The 18,063-nt window shown below is 40.2% G+C and overlaps 1 pseudogene; it reads right to left on the bottom strand.

Moving 5' to 3' along the window:
• Window positions 1–625: 625 nt before the first annotated feature.
• LOC103741052 lies at window positions 626–914 on the bottom strand (annotated as a pseudogene).
• Window positions 915–18,063: the final 17,149 nt, after the last annotated feature.

Genomic DNA, 18,063 nt, shown 5'->3' with positions numbered 1-18,063 from the left:
TTCTCTCTCTTTTTTTTTTTTTTCATTTTAAAGAAGAAGTTTATTTAAACATCAAGACATTTGACTTGAAGGGAAAACTATCTAGGATTCATTTTCTTTCAAGAGTAATTTACCCCTGCTTAGAGACAGATTGCCCTACATGTAACAGCTACATACAAAAAAGTTATAAAATTGTCCTTGGTTTTACAATGATAACTGAAAAACATTAAAATTCTCCAATCAAACAAGGTATGCAAGGATTTTTATGGTTTTTGTTGTTGTTGTTGTTGTTGTTGTTTTTAAAACAGTGAGAGCAAAATAACTTCCTGGAATATAAAGGTGAGAGCTGACGGAGCTTGCTACTAAAGGGGAAAGGGAGGTTTTCACAGAACCAGGGCGTTCCCACACCATCTCCATCAGATGTCAACCAAAACAGAACACCAGCCATTTAGATTAAAAAGAAGAAAGCACAATGTGCTTGTGCACATACACCAGTTACTTTTATGTACAAGGAATGGGGAAATGAAAGGACAGAGAAAACTATGCTGTAGTGGTCAGGATGTGGTGGAATCAAATTGTGCCTTTCTAATTGAGAATGTATTCTTGGCCTATAACAAAATTGTGGAGTAAAGAAGCAGGCTCCCTTTTAGTGGACACCTCCTGTCTGCTGCTGGAACACGTCAATTGTATGTTCAGTCCTCCATTTCTAGCTGTGCAGGTGTGTCTGTTTCATTGATTGGCTGACCATCAAATCTGAATCTGATCTGCCTCATTGACAAACCCTGTCTTTCATAATAGGCTCTCATTAGTTTACTAAGTGGTGTGTGCCTCTTAATCTTAAAGTGCACCACAGAGTCACCCTACCCCGCCACCTTCAAATTAACATGGTCGTTGCTCTCAGTCTTGACGCCTTTCTTGGGTCTCTCGTCAGCCATGGCGCACCGGAGTCTCCTCAGCTGCCGCTTCACAGAGACGTACCAGGTTGGCACTGAGGAGCGCACAAACAGCACCAGGAGCCGCAGAAGGAGGCCGCAGCGGTGGATGAGGCCGGAAGTTCTCTTTTTAAAAAATGTATGACTACATTTCCGAAGAGCACAAAAACCAACTAAAAGAGTTCCGATGGACAAAAGTGGATGAGTAAAAGTGCAAAACAAATTAAGTACTGTTGAATTATAATCCAAAATATAAAATAAATGCACATGGTGCATACTGATATGTTTGAATAAATTATTAAATCAGAGATAAAAAAAAATCTCCCTTGCCAAGGAATCCCAAATCAAAGCACAGTTGAGCATACCTCCACACTCCTTAAATATGGACTGTTATAGCAACTTCCCCTGAAGGACTTGAGGGTACATCAGCAGTCATGAATCCCGGCGAGCCAGCTTTCCATGGGAAAACGTCAAGTTAGGCATTCACAATGTAATTTCTCTATACTCTTCAAAGCTATTAGGCTCAGGAAGAGTAGCTAAAACAGAATCCGTCATATTCCAAAGGAGAATAAAGGAACAGGGAAAGTATGTGTAATATGGCATCTAAATCAGACCTTGCGACAGAAGATGCTCAGCAACACGAGGTGAGAAATCTAGGCACACTAATGTGGACAGTAATGAAGACAATAATGCTGGTTTATTAACTGGAAAAAATAATATGAAATGGTGAAAGGGACACCTCATGAGGTATCCAGAACTGTAGGATAGTTCTCAATTTTTCTGAAAATCAAAAAACTGTTCTAAAAATAAACTCTAATGATAAAAATCATAAAAGAAAAAAGATAGAAGAAGGGGAGCATTGTGGGATGAGGAGGTGACAATTGTGCGAGCCGAGTTGGGTAAGTTTACATCCCAGTAGTGAATGAACTCAGCATCTCAAGGACTTTACTCCATAAAAGCTGACTTATCACCTACCAGATTCTTTGGAGGGCCTGGGAGAGTCTCTAACATAACTGGTCTCCACTGAGTGCCTCAGTAACCCAGGCTACATGTAACCCAGACTACATGTAGCCCAGGGAGCTCATAAATTTGCTACTTAGCCAAGGATGACCTTGGACTCCTGATCTTCCTGTCTCCATCTCCCAAGTTCTGAGATTATAAGCATGCACCAACAGTCCCTACTACACTGCTTTGATTCTGAAGCATGAAGCCTTTTCAGAGCCCCTGCAGTAGAGCAGGAGTACACTGGTCACTTTTCACACATCTCACTTTGATTCTTTCCATTGGTTAGAGCCAGTCATGTTGGTCAAGCTGGAAGGAAATTAAAATTAAATACGGCAAAACTACCAATAATGAAATTTGCAGGTAAATGGATGGATCTAGAAACTGTTATACTAAGTAAAGTAACACAGACTCAGAAAAACAAACGACATATGTTCTCCCTCATATGTGGATCCTAGCACCAAATCCTTTTAAATTCCAGGTCCTTTTAATAAGATGATGCTATTCAGCAGTCCCTTCTGCATGATGTAACCACCATCATCACGACTTCAGCTGAGCCCGATCACTAACCACGGTCACAATTGGGCTTGTTGACAGTTGTGCTCATTCATTAAAGGAGGGCCAAGCAGGGTCATTGGACCATCATCAGATTATCCAGCCACACTTCCCAGCCAACTGTATGTAATTTGGCCCTAATCACTCATGGCCTCCAGGATTTGGGGAGGACTAAAGTACACAATCTGGGGAAGATTAGTAAGTGAAGGCATGACCCATGCTGGGGAAAGGCTTTCCAGTGTGCACACCCTCAGGTCATACATACACCTCAGCAACCCCTCAGTAATCTCAGTAAGTAAGCTCATACTTTAATCAAACTTTGGCTCGACACTAGAACCTTGAAAGGGAATAAGCATTGCTTAGTATCCCCAGGAAAAGAAGCCTCACAACAGTCAGAAAATTTATTTGTTAATGCTGTTATGTCTCATAATTATTTTTTTAAAAAAGGAAAGAAAATAAGAATGTAAAAGATGTTACAAGGATATGGGAATGGAGATATATTCCAGAACAGACAGAAAAAATGAGAAAGGCTAAGCAAGTGATGAAGGTCTGTGTAGGTCTGTTATGATATATGAAGGATGAGACAAAAATAATATACACATAATCTTAAAATTTCTATGGTCATAGTTAAGTCAACTAGTTTAAGGAACAAAATATATATATATATATAGTCAAAGTTTATCTGAGAATATTTGGTTTTATACCCAAGTCTTATCTATATAGCACATAATTAAAAGTACCAGACAGGTGGTGTGGAGGTACGGTAATAAGATGGCGCTAAACAGCTTAGGTGAAGGCGAAGCCAGCTAGCCAGCTTGGCACACAACAATAAAAAAAATAATACTGATTGTAGGTCAGCCAGTGAAGGATGCATGATCACCTCGTGAACATTGAGTTATGCTATGAGAAGTGCCTGCGTGCTAATACATGACCTCTGAGCTGATTGGATGGCGGCCTCCCTGCCTATGCTATGCTTGTGGTTTTTGCCTTTAAATATTGTTCAGCCTTAATAATAAATGAGCTCCTGCTGGACAAGACTCCCTGCCTCCTTGGTGGTGCCTCGGGAACAGAGGGTTAGGACGGCAGCGCATTCCCCCTCCTCGGCCCCCATCGTGCTGTGTGCGGGAGAGGACCCCCCGCAGGTGGAACTAACCTTATTGGATGTTTAACAGCCATAGTTTGAGGCCTATACTAATATGGTCAGAGGGATTAAAGGACAGTCTTTGCCCCTTGCCCTCCAAGGTTGACTAAGTTCCAGGGGACTATGGAATATCTCTCAAAATGTCCTTTTGTTCAGGGAGGACATGGAGACCCCACAAGATGGACTTGAACCAGTGTCCAGTCTACAAAGAGGAGGGTCAACTCAGAGGAAACATCTCATTCATGCGTCCGAGTGAAGCCAGACATGGTTGAGCAGAACCTTTGACTTGTCTTCACTTAGATGGAACTGGTAAAAGGAGCCAGGACTTCCTCCCAAGCCCATGTGACCCCTGAGGAACAACAGATCCTCAAACGACCTTAAGAGTAAAAACAAATTGATTTATTTGTGCCAACTTTATGGTCTTAAACACCCAAAAGGGAAGTATAACCAAAGAGTAAAGTCATCAGTATATTTCTTTAAGAGTTCAAGGGATTACACTTCCCAGACATTAGGCTTAAGTCTATTTAAAAGTTATTTAGACAATTATTTATCATTGATGATTTTGTTCCTAACCAGAAAGTGCTGCTCAGATGTAAGACTTCAAATCTTGGTCTCCAATACTGTAGTGCCCACCCGTAGCTAAGGGAGACAACCAGCTATTGTTCTAAGATGATGGATAAATTTTTTTTCTCCCCCTATCTAGAAACCTTTGAGAGGGAACCGACACTGATTCTAATCACTCCAACAGCTATCAAAATACCTGAAAGCAAATCCTGAATCCATCACGCTAGAGTCCAGCCTTGGATGACAAAGAAAAATGAGGAGGAACCAACAGAGGGATCCTTTTGGAAGCCCTTGTCAAGAAATTCCAATGGACTCTCATATGAACATCTGAAAACTGCCCTGTTCTGACTTTTTTCTAGTTCCCTGTCTAGAACTTGTAATGCTAATTACTCTTGCATTTACTTCTCCTTCACATCTCCTATTCACAATTCAAGGACTTTCTTTTCCTCTAGAGATAAGAGTTATGAAATTTGAGAGTATTTTAGATAGACCCACTGAAGGGGTCTTCCAATTGCCTCACCCTGCATCCCTGTTCAGCATGGAAATAGCCAGAGTGGTCTGTGTCCTGAGTCCTTATTGGCAATTTGGGTAACCTCTTTAGAGGATGGTGTGATAAGAATAGGAGGTAGGAATTGGCTAGGTAGTTAGGGTAAAAAGACTCAAAGAAAAGTAGCCAGTTTCTTCGCTAAAACTCACAATGTCCTTGGGCCTCTTAGCAACCTACTCCATTCCAAGGGCCAAAAATGTCAAAAATATTTGGGAGCTTTTATCTAATCCTTAAAAGATTTTAGGGTTACCTCTTCAAACTGGGGACATTAGAATAGCCAAAAGCCCCATAAAAATAAGTCAAAGAAGAAGAAAGAGCACATGAAGTCATTAGAAAAAAGTGATGGGGAGATATGGGAGGAGTTGGAGGGGAGGGAGTGGGCATGGATTTGATCAAAACACCTTATATGCATGTATGAAATTCTCGATAAATTATTTTTTAAATAAAAGACATGAGGTGTTCTTTTTCTGCTATTGTCATGCATGATCTTTGGGTCTCTCTATTCTATTTACATGTCTATGGGCCCCTAGCTGCCTTCAGGCCTCCAGGATATCCACTCCACACACACCCTGGGAATTGCCTTTGCCTTTTCTCTTCAAATACCATTGAATTCACTTAGTATGAAATTGAGGATTTACATTCTCAGCTTCTGTCCTGAGCTCCACATCCAAATTTCTAATTTTCTACTTACTTTACCTGAATTTCCTGTGAGTGCCTTACAGTCAGTCATACATTTCAAACAAAGCCATCTTCTTCAATGAATCTTTTTTCTTGTCCTTGACTATATCCGGTTTAATGGAAAAATCCTCCTGGGCACCCAGATTTATGTCTGAAATATTCCTGCCACTTGCTCTGATCGTTACTGGAATAACCTCAGAGCAACTACCTTTGTATGTCTCTGTATTTCACCCCGTCCTTCACTAAGTTGTTAAATAAGTACTGTGCATTGGGAACTAATTATATTGGCCTTCTCTAATTTATCCTTAGCATATTGTCAGTAGGTTTTGACAAAGGTTTTAAGAAAAAGTAATCACTGACAATGACAGGTTTATTTTTCTCAGGAAAGTATTGGGTTAAGAATTATCTTTCCTAGGGCTGGAGAGATGGCTCAGTGCGTAAGAACACTGGCTGCTCTTACAGAGGATCTGGGTTTGGTTCTTAGTATCCATATGGCTGCTAAAAACCACCTGCAAGTAATTCCATTTCCAGGGAATCCAATGCTCTCTTCTGGCCTCCGCAGCCACTGTCACACAGTGTGTAAAACATATATTTCATACTCAGCAATTAAGAAATAGTCAGGATTATAATTAGGGGCTAGGAAAAGGCAATTATTTTTTAAATTTATTTTTATTTTTTTATGTGTAAGTGTTTTACACATTGGGTGGCATATTGTTTTAATTACTTTACCCTGTGATTTATGCAAACTGATATGTGTGTATTTTTCGTGATCTGTGTACTTATTCAGTATGTGAGTCCACTATTACTCATTTAAATTGTTGCTTACTGATAGATATTTCAACTTTCCAATATTTTGGTGTTACGAATAATGAAAACTTAAATCCTGTGTATAGAGCTCTCTCTACATGGTGAAGGGAAGGGTAAGTTATATTAGTGGTTAAGTTAATCTATAGAATAAAATTTCTAAAAATAATGCATACATCAGTTAATTTTTATACTAATTTTCAAATCACTTCACAGATTATACCAATTTATTCATTCACAAATACTGCATTATGGTGTCTCCCTTCATGTTCACTGTTACATTTAAAAAACTTTTTCTTCTGCAAAGATAGGAGATTGAACCTGGGACCTCATGCATCCACTCAGGAGCTCTACCACTGAGCTACATTCCCGGAGGCTTTAAAAAAATTACTGAATTTTTAATGCTAGAATATAGTGATGGGATTGCTCATGATGGCATTGTCATACATATGTGGCATTGTGCTTTTTTCTAATTCATCCCTGTAGCTGTAGCCCCCCGCCACCCATTGCAGTTACTTCTCATCAAGGTGTTTGCAATCTGCCTGTAAGATGAGTGAAATGCTCCCTTTGCCATTTTAAATGCCATTCTCTGATTTCTACTCCCAGACACATATAAGAACTGGAGATATAACTTTTCTACTTCTCTTAGGATCTAGAATCCTGGAGAAAACATGAAGTAACTATTTTCAAATGACAGTCAGTGCGTAGGTAAGATTCTTTCAAGAATGGGACACAGAAGAAATGGGCCTGCAGGGATACCAGACTTGTCCTGAATGCCATCTCCAGGCCACAGGTATGGTAAAGGAAGCCCAACCAGGTTCCCGAGTCCCACTGAGTTGAGGGAGGGATTCAGCCTCATAGAAAACCAAGGTTGCTGACACTGTGTGAAAAATTCCTGGAGAGGAGACAATGCAGAGAAAAAACTCAGAGGTTTGTATAGGGAATCTATCTTGGCTGAAAGGAGGGTTCACGTGTGTTGTGTTGGGGCCATTTCACAAGAATGGGCACAGGTGACTATGGACTGGAAAGTTAACCAGTCCTCAGATGTTATACCATACAGAGACACTTGAGTGAGGATCTTTATAAGAGAGAGACTTCCACTATACACGTATTGGAACCTTTAGAGTCAAGATTAAGTAATAAAGAAGAACTGTGCCTGTAGTGGAAGCTGCCTTCAACCTGCGCTGGCAAGACTTTAAAGCACACCTTGAAGAAAAAAAACTGTTCCAGAAGCAACTGAACTGCCTGCTAGAATGGAGCTTAGCTTGGCTCAAAGTAAAACCAACAAAAGCTCCAGACCTTCAATAATGTAATGCACACAAGGTTCTATGTCTAATAGGAAATTGCTAAATGGGCTGAGAATCATGAAAATTCACTTGACCAGGAGAAGGAGCAGTCTGTGTAAGATGAGACATGAACATGAGATAGTGTTGATAGAGTCATCAGTGTAATTATATACTCACTACAACTGATCTGCAGATTGTCCCTAACATAAAATTGAGCTATGTCCTGATAAACTCATTGTAAATTGAAATTGCATGTAATGCACCCGACCCTCTGAGCATCACAGCACAGCTCTTTGGAGATTTACATATGTGCCCTCATGATTGAGGCTGGCTAGGAGTTATGGCTTGTTGTCACTGCCCAGGGAGGGAAGAAGGTATTATTTCATTCTATATTGCTTGTCAAAGTTTGAAATATAGTTTCTACTGAATGTGTGTTGCTTTGGCAAAGAAAAAAAATAAGCTGAATCACTGAAAGCCAAAGACCATCTGTACTTTAAATATAAAAGCAAACAAATTTTTTTAAAAAAAGATTACTTAACGAAAAACTGTACTTGCTTCAGGATATAACATCCTGTTCATGAGTTTCTGCCTGGAGGTGCTGAGAAATGCAGCCATGTGGTTTGCAAAGGACAGAATGCAGAGTTGAGGGCTGAGAAGAGAATCAGTAGGTAATTTAAGGAAGTAGGCTTTTAGAAGTAGGCAGGACTAGAGCCAGACTCTAGTGGGGAGTGAGCTCCAGTGTAACCTCACACTGGAGACAGGGAAGACTTGCAGAGCCTCACAGAGGAGACACGGAAGTCTGCTGTGAAGGTTGAAGGGATCCTCTTGAAGCTTGGATACTATTGATGTTTTGTGGACGCACCTGCCCAACTACACATAGTTTGCTCTGGCATAATTTCTGCACTAACCATGGGTAGTTTCTAAGCTCTGTAGTGAGGAGGCAGTCATAAATGGGAAGAGAGGTGTCAGGGAAGCAGAGATGGCAATAGGACTTGAGCCATGAAAGCAGAAGGAAATCATGGGGCTTGCAGGGGACTTTACAGGAAGAGGTGGGAAGGGGGAGGGAGAGAAGAACCAACAAAACAACTTTAGTTTGAAAAATTCCAAGATGAAATATAATTAGGTATATGCTAATTCAAGTATAAAATAAATAAATAAGTTTGATTCTTCTCCATGACTTACTGTTGATTTTAATGAGGAATTAAGAGAAAATTTAATCTTCCTTTCAAATGTACTACAGTAGCATTATGTTATATTAAATATAGAATAATTTTTATTTGCAGGTAATATACAGTACAATCTGAGTTTAAGTTTTTAAAAATACTTTTATTGATTGAGAATTTCCTACAATGACCATATTCAGACCCCCTACACCATCTCCACCCCTACTTTACTACTCGCCCACAGAGCCCAGCTTCATATTCTCTATTATTATTCTTGTTGTTGCTGTTTTTAAAGTCCTATCAAGTCTAATTTGTGTTCAGGGATTATTTCAAAAAAGGAGGTGGGCAGACTGTAAGAGCCAGAGGTAGTGGATGAATACAAGGAAACTATTATCTGGTCACCATGGGGGCAGGTGTACACATGAACCCACAGTATTTGTGACAGCTTACATAAGGCTTGTACAAGCTCAAATCCTAGCATGGATGTCCCAGCTCCAACTGAGGAACTACTGGCAATTGATAGTTGCTAGGAGAGGGAGAGTCAGTTTTCTTTAAGGGTGTGACATCAGGTAAGGTTGACTAGGATCCAAGAGATTAATCCACACCCACTGGGAACATATACAGACAAAAAATATTTTTAAATTTGTTTTTATTGATTTTTTTAGTATTTCATACAAAATATCTCAAACAATCTTAATCATCTTTATACCCCCATTCCCATCAGCACCCTCCCATAGCACCCCCACTGGAGCCATATACTCTTTCATCCCTGTTAAGGCTCACTGTGTCAAGTCAGTGTTCCCAGACATTCCCCAGTCCAAGTCCATCTACTGAGGTCTAGTCAGCCTATCTAGAGTCCCTTGTTTTAGGAAGATCAGCTCTTCTTCACCTAGCAGCAATCAGTTCCCAATATTCCTTTAGATAAGATTGAGGTCTGCTATTTGTTTTCCCATTTCTATGCTGGGTAATCGCCTGAGTTTGCATGGGTCTTGTGTATGCTGACACCATTGCCACAGAATCATATCAGCAGGTTCCCAGGAGATTGTAGGACTGTTTCCATATGGTCCTGCACCTCCTCCCTGACTCTTACAATCTTTCTGCCCCCTCTTCCATGATGGTTCCTGAGCCTTGGGTAGGTACAGTTTGATAAAGGAGTCCAGTCCAAGGACTAGCATTCAGCAGACTCTTGATCTCTGTGCTTTGGCCATTTGTGACTTGTTGTGTTCCTGGCCCTCCGCTGTATGAAGGAGCTTCATTAATGAGAACTGCGAGATTCATCAGTGTCCTCTTCTTTACCCTGTTCTATGTTCTGTGAGCCTTAGGTATAGAAGTTGCACTGTAGATGTGTGACTTCAGCCTGGGTAATTCATAGACAATATCCATGTGTTACCAGTTGTGGTACTTGGTAATAGTCTCTGACTGGAGCAAAATGAGCTTCTTTGGTGAGTGGTGACTGGGATATTTGTAAATATAAATATACATATTTTCCACATAGTAAGAAATCACAGTAGTCTAAGGATGTGACAGGCTTGGGGTTTTCTCTAAGATCTATGACCTCTCCAGCCATGTGTATTTGGTTATGTTTACAGAACCATACTTGAGTTTCCCCCCATTGAGTGGGCTTTCGGCCCAATTAGGTAGCTGCTGATTGCCCCCAAGATAAAAGTGCCACTACTGCACCAATGTCATATGCTATGCCAGTCACTGATGTGGTTATTTGGTCCTGGAGCTGGTGTTGGACCATAGATTGATGTTTTCCCTTGGCACCTTCATAGTCCTCTCCAAAGCTGTGAGAAAAAATTTTAAGAGAATTAAAGCTTACCCAAGCATCAGTTGTTATAAGACTGAAGGAGTCTCCAGGTGGAATCCAAGTGAATTAATTGCCAATAATAACAGCCATGGTCATGGCAGCAATAGCAATTGTGGGAAGAAGAAATCCAAATTCGCAGGTATTAACTATTTCTTTACCAAAGATGTTTAGTCCTGAAAAGAAAAGGAAACATGAGATCTGTGCTCAGGAAAATGATCATTTGATTAAAACTCACTTTGAGTGGGCTCTGATTTTGTTTAGCAAAGACTTCAAAGCAGCTATGTCCTAATTTGCTTCTTCATTGCTGTGACAAAGCACTCTGACCAATACCAACTTGGGGAGGAAAGGGTTTATTTTATCTTACATCTCCCAGGTCACAGTTCATCAGGGAGCCCAAGGTAGGAACTCAGGTCTGGAACCTGGAGGCAGGAGCTGAAGCACAGGCCATAAAGGAACACTGCTTATCGACTTGCTCCCCTGGCCCCTGCTCAGCCTGCTTTCTTATACAACACAGGCCTACCTTCCCAGGGGTGGCACCACCCACAGTGGGCTGGGCCCTCCCACATCACTCAACAATCAAGAAGATGCCCCATGGACATGGCCACAGGCCAGCCCAATGAGGGAAATTCCCCAATTGAGGTCCCCTCAACCCAGGTGAGTCAAGTTGACACTAAAGCTATCCAGCACAAGCTACTAGAAATAGATTTTAAAAATTAAAGAAAATTGTAGTAGCAGTTGAAGGCCAGATAGGATGTTTTAATGGATAATGGAATCCATAAAAATGAACCAATAGAAAGCTGAATAGTTGAATAGAAAGAATCACAAGAAAAGTTGAAATCATAAGAAAAAAATGTTGAGGACTTCAGTGAAAGTTTGAGAAGGTACAATTGTGAACATGAATATAAATGGTCAGCATTAAAATTGGGAGGAAGAAAGGGAGGAGGGAAGGAAGGAGAGGGAGAGGGGGAGGGAGGGGACAGAAAGAGAGAGAGAGAGAGAGAGAGAGAGAGAGAGAGAGAGAGAGAGAACAGAGCAGTAAGAGAGAAAATGGCAGAAAATTGCAGTAACTCAGTCCAGAGCTGCACATCAACTCTAAGGAGTACAGGCAGAAAACTGCACCGCACCCACCACAGCAAACTGCTGAGTGCTAAGGACAAAGAGCGACTTGAGAGAGCAAGAGGAAAATGCTGGATTGCATCCAGGTGAGGAGCAACGTGATTAATGATTGAATCTGCTCAAGAAACAACCTATCTAACATGAAGAGATCTAGAAGGGAGGCATCTCCAATTAAAAGATGTAATAAGCTGTAAGAAAATGCAAAGAAAAAATGAACCATGGAAATGCAAAGAGCCACACTGACTGTGATAGCTATTTGAGCTAAAGAGGACGGTATAAGAAAGAATTCATGGGGCTGGAGAGGTGGTTCAATGGTTAAGAGCACTGGCTGCCTGGCAGAGGACCCGGATTTGAATGCCAGCACCCAGCTAGCAGCTAACAACCATCTGCAACTCCAGTTCCCAGGGAACTGATGCCCTCTTCTGACCTCTGCAGGCATTGCACAACGCATGTGCAGGCAATACAGTCATACATAAAAAATAAAAATAATAAATAAAATATTTTTTAAAAAAGAAATAATTACACAGCGGGCATATCAAAATGATAACGTAATGGAACCAACATGAATTAGTAATAATTGTAAATATATTCGCTTAATGAGCTGAAGAAATGTTTCCTGAAAGTATTGTCTTAATACATTCCCATAAGAACAAGAACAACAAAATATTTGAAGAAAACGTTTACAGAACGAAATGGGTTACTCAACTCTGAACTCAGACAGCTTCACGTGTAAGTGCTTCTCTCAATATTTGGAAGAATAAGTAGATGATCAGTACATGTATAATGCCCATAAAATAATGTTCATATATTGATCCCACTGAGAAGTTTAGTATTCTCTGACCTCAAATAAGAAAAGACACATTAGTTTCAGGTTCATGAGAAAAATGCAGAGGGAATTTTTAGAGATCATAAAGTGTTTCAATAAAATTAAAAGGTCTCTACAGTATAAAATTTTAATATGACTTGTTCAAATGGTCTTTAGGGATACAACCTTCCCCAGGCTCCTTCCTCTACCCTTCCTTCCCATTCCCACCTCGTTTAACACTTCCTAAACCATGATTCCCTTTTCCCCCTTTATATCACTGCATTCTATCTCCCTTCCAATGACGCTCCCTCCAAAAGGCCCCTTACTAGTTTCCTGAGCTGTATGGACTGTCCAATTGAAAGACACATATCTAAAGATTCCAAGATAACATCCATATATGAGGGAAAGCATTTGGCATTTGATTTTCTGGGTCTGGGTTAGCTCACTCAAGATAAAAGTCTTTAGCTCTATTTATCTGGAAATCTCATTACTTTTTTCTTTTTTTAATACAACATATTTTTATTGAATTTTGTGCATTTTATACAATACATATTGATCATATTTAGACCCTCCGCCTCTATCTATAGCTCCCATAGCACCCCACCAGATTTCCTGCATTCTTTCATATATGTTAAGGCTTGTTGAGTCAGGTTTATGTTCCCAGAGGTCCACTGGTGTGAGTTCCACTGGAGCGTGGTCAAACTATCTAGCTTCACTCCCTTATAGAAGGCCAGTTCTCCCTTACCCAGCAGTGCTTGGCTGTCAATAGTTCCTCAGCTAAAGTTGATGCTTCATAACTTTGCTTTTCTTAACGGTTGAATAATAGTCCATCGTATAAATTTATCACATTTTAATTACTCATTCTTCAGTTGGTGAACATCTAGGCTGCTTCCATTTCCTGACTTCTTGGAATATATCAGCAATGAACATGGATGAGCCAGCATCTCTGTAGTGGGATAGGAACTCCTCTGGGAATATGTCCAAGAGTGGTACATCTGAATCACCCATTTATAGGCCTTTGAGAACCCTCCACATGGATTCCCATAGTGGCTGCAGGGTGGTATACCTGGATAATGTGGTACATCTATTTCTAGATTTTTGAGACCCCTCCACACTGATCTCCATAGTGACTGCACTACCAGTTTGGTTTTCTATTGCTGTGATAAAACACTGACCAAACAACTCGACTTACACATTCTGATCACAGTTCATCATAGAGGGAAGCCAGGGCAGGAGCCCAAGCAGGACAGGGGACTGGAGGCAAGAACTGAAGCGCAGAAGGAGGAACGCTGCTTACTGGCTTCCTCTCTGGCCTGTCCTCAGCCTGCTTTCTCATACAAACCAGGATCACCCACGCAGGGGTGGCACTGCCCTTCCCACATCACTCAACAAACAAGATACCTCACAGATATGCCCTCAGGACAATCGGTTAGAAGAAACTTCCCAGGTGTGTCAAGGTGACAACTGAAGCTGCCCAGTGCACCCACCAACAATAAAGAGGTGCTCCCTTTTCCCCACGTCCACACCAGCATTTGTTGCCATTTTTTATCTTAGTCATTCCGACTAGGGTAAGATGAAATCTCAGAATAGTTTTAATTTGCATTGCCCTGATGGCTAAAGATGCTGAGCATTAAATACACACATTTGTCAGCCGTTTGCATTTCGTCTCTTGAGAACTCTCATTTTAGCTCCTTACCTCATTTTGAAATTGGGTTGTTTGTTTTCTTGATGTTTAGTTTTTAGAGTTATTGGTAAATTCTTGATGCTAATCCTCTGTCAGATGTGTAGCTGATAAAGAGTTTTAATCAATACCGAAGGCTGCTTCTTCTCTTCAATGCTGGGGTCCTTTGCTGCTTGGAAGATTTATAGTTTCATGTCGTACCATTTGTCAACTGTTGGTCTTAATGTCTGTGTTACTGTGGTTCTGTTCAGAAAGTCCTTTCCTGTGACTATAAGTTGAAGCGTATTACTTACTTTATTCTTTAAGAGATTCAGGGCATCAGATCTTATGTTGAGGTCTTTGATCATTTGGAGTTATGTGTGAGAGATAGGATCTAGTTTCATTCTTTGACATATTACTATCCAGATCGACAACACCATTTGTTGAGTATGTTGCCTTTGCTCCAATGTGTATTTTTGACCTCTTTGTTGAAATCAGATGGCTGTGGGTACATGGAATTATACCCTGACTCTCAGGCGTTCCATTCATCCATGTGTCTTCTCTATGGCAGCGTCATACTGTTTATACTACAGCTCCACAGTATCACTTAAAATCAGCAATGGTGATACTTTCTGTAGTTCTTTTATTGTTCAGGATTATTATGGCTGTCTTGGGTTTTTTGTGTTTCCTTATGAAATTTAAGATATTTTTTCAATTTCTATGAAGAATTACATTGGAATTTTCATGGGGGGTTGTGTTGAATCTGTATATTGCTTTTGGTCACTGGTCATTTTCAAAATACTAATCTTATCAATCCATGAGGATGGGAGGCCTTTCCACCTTCTGGTATCTTTTTTAATGTCTTAAAGTTTTCATTATAAAATTATTTCACTTCCTTGGTTAGATTTATTCCAGGATATTTATTTTGTTTTGAGCTTCCTAAATATCCTAGTTACTTTCTATTGCTGAAATAAAACAATCTGACCAAAAACAACTTGGTGCCTTAGGTGTAGAAGTTCAACTGTAGATGTGTCATCTAGTACTTGGCATCTCTTAGATGTATATTCTGTGTCTGAGCAGCTGTGAAATTCTGCAGTAGCCTCCATCTGATGCAAAAAGGAGCTTCTTTGATGGGTGGTGTAGTAAGTATAAGAATCTATGTTTAGCATATGGTAAGAAATTTCATTTGTCTAGAGATATGAAAGAGAGAGGGTTTTTCTCTAGGATCTATGTCCTCTTCTTCCATGTGTATTTGGCTGAGTTTACGGCGCCACCAATGAGTTCACTCTACCAATGAGAGGGCTTTAAGTCCAATTAGATGACTGTTGATTGCTCCCCAGACAGCAGTGCCACTACTGCACCAATAGAGATAGTTTTCATGACAGTCACTATGGTTATTAGGGCTTAGGGCTGAGTTGGACCATCCAGTGTTTTTCTCCCTTGCCAGCTTGCACCTAAGGCTCATGGAACATAGCAGAACAAGGGGTAGAGAGAAAACAAATGAATCCCTCAACTCTTGCCAGTAAAGCTTCCTTATACAACAGAGTGTGATGCACACAGAAGGCCACAACTGGCCAAGTTTTAAAAAATAAGAGACTACAGAGTGTGTATCCTTGGACGGGACTCATATATTGAACCTCACTTACCCACGGCTCAGGGACCATTGTGTCAGAGGAAGCAGAAAGACTGTAAGAGCCAGGGCTGGTTCATGAACACAGAAGCAGAGGATTTCAGGCCACTGGAAGTCTGAGCATATAAACTTGTGGCAATGGTGGCATTGATCCCAGGACCCATGCCAACTCAATTAAACAAGGGCCCAGAGGGGAGGAGAGAAATGGGTGGCAGGCAGGCCCTAGACTGAAAACTATTGGAGACTGATGGAGACTGAATGAGAGGTAATATGCCTTACTTATGATCTCTAGATGGGCTGACTAGACTCCAGTGGATGAATTTACACTGAAGGACATCTGGGTACAAATGGTTGACTGGATGGGACTTAATGTGTATGGCAGAAAACATGAGGTCAGGTGAGGGATTGGGGGGGCGTGAATGGAGGAGGGGGACTAAATTTGATTAAGAACTATTGTATAAAACTACAAAAAAGCTCAAAAAAACATTTTTTAAAAAAGAAAAGATGAAAGAGGTAAAAGTCATGCCTGAAGAAAAGCAGATTAATAACAGGAAGAAATAAATGCAAATACACTGAGGGATCAATGGAAATGTGAGAAAATGAACAGAAAACTGTAGGCAGATGAGTGGTAGAGGAACTGCTGCTCTGAAGAGGTTGTTGATGAATCAGCAGGTGCTCTGACAGAAAAGGAAAGGGGTGAGCATGATTCAGCAGTAATGAAGGATGCCAATGGCTATTACTACAAACTACACAGATGCAGAAAAATAAGGGAATATGTCTACTGCTGTATTTCAAGATGGTTGACAGTTAACATGAAATGGGTCTTGGTGAGACCGCCTCTCCTCACTAAAATGGCTGAAATTGAAATGGCTGAGATGACCAGTCTTCAGCATGGATGGAGGTAGCTATATCACTGACATTTTAGAGGTGGGAAATTAAAATGTTACAGTGACATTAAAAAAAACTGTGTGGGAGTTGTTTTACAAAGTTAAATATCCACTTAGCACATTGTCTTATGATAGTATTCTTAAATATTTATCCACAAAAATCAGAACACGTTTGTATAGGAGGCTCGTAAACGGTTTTCACAGCACATTTATTCACATAACATCAAACATGGGAATGAACCGAATGGCTGTAAGTGCAGGTGACTGGATAGAAAATGACGATACATTCATGCAATGCTTACTTCTTAGAAATATAAAGGGATAGATATCTCATGCATGCACATTAAAGAATCTTAAGACAATGTAAAGCCAAAAAAGTCAGATACAAAGAAGTCTATAATATTTGGTCCCATTTATAGAAAGCTAGAGAAAACATATCTAACCTTTAGTAATGGGAAATTTCACAGTGGTTGACTAGGGTGGACATAATATTGTGTTGTAGAGATAAAATATTCAATATTTGATTACAATAGTCATTTTTTGCCCAAAGCCATTAATCTGTGCATTGAAAATGTGAATGCTTTATTCTACATATATTATTCCTCAATAAGTCTTATTTGAAAAATAAACAACATTTTCCTTTTGAGTAAGATTGAGCATGATTTATATTTTCAGAACCATTTGAATTTCCTCTATGGTGAACTCTGTTCATATTCTTTGCCCATTTTTTTCTAATGGGAAAATATATAATGTCACTGTATATTGAGAGTAATATATCATAGACTAATTTAAAAATATGTAGGTTGGTTCATAAGAAACCCCATATTTGAATGTCAAAATTATCAACTACTGGAAAGTTCATGTGTTTCAATTATACACACATGTGTGTGGATGTGCCATACATAGATATGAGTGTTTGTGTACATGTGCCAAATATATGTGTGTACATATGTTATACAGACACACAAACATACACTGGAATGGTGTCGTTTTTATAAGAAATAGTCTCTGCTGTTATGAAATCTAACTACCAGTGCCAACTGAGAGCCTTCTGATTCAAACGGATTCATCTTATAAATCGTATTTCCCGTTAGTTCTTCCTCCATCACATTGCACGAGCTTTCTGGTTCCTGTGTCTTCTTGTCTGTTTTCTCACCTATAACCTTCCTCCCCTTCCTCGAGGTGCCTGACTTTTCATCTCAGATGCACCTCCTCCAGACCCTGCTGTGATCTCCATGCTCCCTCGCTGTGATCTCAGCATGGAAGTCTTTTCTCTCGCATGTCGTTCACTAGTGTATTCTGCGTATCTACACTGTCTCTGATATGCATTGATCAATTTCCTAGGCAACAAAGATTGTGTCTGTCTTGAGATGCTCTTATATCTCCTGAGTATTTATGCTCTGTTGCATCAGAATCTGAACTTCTGATATCCATGGACAAAAGGAAGAAGAGAGTGTATGAATTCACCCATTTTCTGGATGGTACTTTGCCCCTACACCAAGGG

Source organism: Nannospalax galili, unplaced genomic scaffold (genome assembly GCF_000622305.1).
Source record: "Nannospalax galili isolate Female #2095 unplaced genomic scaffold, S.galili_v1.0 scaffold411, whole genome shotgun sequence".
Taxonomy (NCBI): Eukaryota; Metazoa; Chordata; class Mammalia; order Rodentia; family Spalacidae; genus Nannospalax; species Nannospalax galili.
The sequence above is the reverse complement of the archived record's forward strand: the minus strand, read 5'-3'. Positions and strand labels throughout refer to the sequence as shown.